This window comes from Phascolarctos cinereus, unplaced genomic scaffold, assembly GCF_003287225.1.
Source record: "Phascolarctos cinereus isolate Bilbo 61053 unplaced genomic scaffold, phaCin_HiC Scaffold_3;HRSCAF=262, whole genome shotgun sequence".
Lineage (NCBI taxonomy): Eukaryota > Metazoa > Chordata > Mammalia > Diprotodontia > Phascolarctidae > Phascolarctos > Phascolarctos cinereus.
In genome coordinates, this window is record NW_027555736.1 from 26,984,098 (window position 1) to 26,986,526 (window position 2,429).

Below are 2,429 nucleotides of genomic sequence, written 5' to 3' on the forward strand. Positions count from 1 at the left end.
ATAACTCAGTACCTTGAGTGGACATTGGATAGCAGACTTAAGGAAAGTGACGGGCAAGAATCCAAATGTCAAGAAGAGAGTTCAGTGCACATCATTTGAGAAAATATCCCCATGGTCGGGATCACAGATCCTTTGGAATACTGAATTGTAGTCAAAATACTGTGGCAGATGTTAAAAAGAAAAAAAAAATGTGCTTTTCTGGATGGGGGGATGGGGAGTGGATGCAACATGAACATAAATAAGGAAAGGGAAACTAAACAGAAAGTATAAGAAATCAATTTCAGGAGGGAAAGAGGGTTAATGAATTGGATGCCAAGAAAATCAAGAATATCCTTGAGTAGGAAGTGGTAGCTGAACTGTGATCTGAGGGAGGCCAGTATTGTACAAGGCAGAAATGAGAAGGGAATGCATTCTGGTCATTCATTTTATGTGTGTGGGAGGATGAGGAACCATTGGCTCTACACAGATGTTTTCTTATACAGCCAGGGGACAGTAGAATCAGATACAAGTTATTCATAACACTCATGAATATGCATGGAGGCACTTCTGGCATTCTTGTAAAGTCCTAATCAGTATATGCCACATATTGACATTACTGGAAATATTTCAAAATTCAACAGCTTGGCCATTGATTTTAATGTTCAAATTTATAGTGAAGAATCACAACGTGAAATTCAAATGCTGGATTTCTTCTTATTCCTTATATACCATATCATTATGTCATCATCTTGAGAAAAAAGCAGGGACTCATACGCAAGTGGTAATATGTGAGGGATTTTATAAAATTAATAATTAGTATACTTTTAAAAGTTGAAATTTAAAATCTTAGAGTGACTTCCAGGGGTAGAATGAAGATGAAGGAGTAGAGAAAGCATTCAGCTGAGCTCTTTCAACATTCTTTTCCAGACAATTTTAAAATAATACCTCAAATCAAATTCTGGAATGGCAGAGCTAACAAAGGGTCATAATGACGTATTCTTCCAGGTTAAAACAGCAAAGAAGATTAGAAAGAAATATCTGTGACATGGGGGAGGAGGCTGACCCAGAGGCAATGTAAATTAAACACTAGCGGTGGGATTAGGTGGAGCAGAAACTTTAGGAATTCTCAAACTGAAGATGGCAAGAGGACCTGGCAACTTGTCAGGATGAGATTGCAGGGGACCACTATAGATAGCAGCACTAGATACAGGACCAGAAACTGTTTCACAATTCCATTGTCTATACTAACTTTTGAGTCACAGTTCAAAGGGAAGGAGGAGAACTTTTGGTCAAGAGTGAGTAGAAACTCTGAGGGAAAGGATCTCTTCTAGCCCCAAGGAATCAGGAAATCTGAGGAACAATTTTGTTTCTTGTCCCAAGGGAGCAGGTGCCCTGAGGAGTAGTATCAATTGTAATCCCAAGGGATCTGAAGTCCTTCCTGAGTAAATACCCAAGTGCAGACCAGGAGATGAGTGACCACACTTCTCCCTGTATCACATGATGTTGGAAACACCAAAAACTTCCAAACCCCCAGAATTAGCTCTCAAAATAGCAGTGCAAAAAAAAAAAATCTAAAGCTTGATACAATATACCTCACCCCAGACATGTGGGTAACAGAGTCCAAAACCGACATCAAGTTCCAAATTAAGAGAAAAGGTGGAAAATCAATAATTAATAATGGCAAAAATAACTTGACCAAAAAAGTTTCCATGGTGAAATGGAAGATGAAGATAGAAATTCAGAAGAAAGCAATTCAGTCAGAACAACTACAAGCAAAGCCTCAAAAGAAAAAAAAAGATAATTTGGACACAAACCCAACAAGAATTAAAAAAATAAAACTGATTTTCAAAATCAAATAAGAATAGAAGAGGAAAAATAAAGAAATGAGAGCAGGACAAGGAGGGAAGTCCAGGTGTGCGCCTGCTGCCAGTGCCCCCACCTCCTTGCCGTCACCATGATCATCCTGTTGCACTGCTTCACATGTGTCAAGATCATGGCCAACAAGTGGGAGGCAGACCTGGGCCTGCTGAAGGTGGAGTACACCAAAGGGGATGCCCTAGAATCACTGGGCCTGAAGTGCTACTGCTGCCATCAGATTCTGCTGGCCCACATGGACCTGATAGAGAAGGTTCTGAACTATCCATCCCTGGAGAAGTGAGCCCATATCCCTGAAAGCACAGATCAGCCAAAGGCTACATGGAAGAGCTGGAGAAAAAGAGCCCCCATCCCCGAAGACATTGATCAGCTGTCTGTCACTGGCAGAGCCCCCATCCCTGAAGACCCAAATCAGCTGTCTGTCACATGGAGAAGCTCCCATCCCTGAAAATATTAATCACCTATCTACAGTATAGAAGGGCCTTTATCAGCTGTCTGTCACAAGGCCTCCAAAGATGTCAATAAACACATTATTGGGGAAAAATAAATGAGAGCAAAGGAAGAAGATTATGAAA

General features: G+C 40.6%; 1 pseudogene; it reads left to right on the top strand.

The window, feature by feature from the left end:
* The first annotated feature begins 1,933 nt into the window (after positions 1-1,933).
* On the top strand, positions 1,934-2,137 carry LOC110216369 (DNA-directed RNA polymerases I, II, and III subunit RPABC5 pseudogene; annotated as a pseudogene).
* The last annotated feature ends 292 nt before the right edge of the window (positions 2,138-2,429 follow it).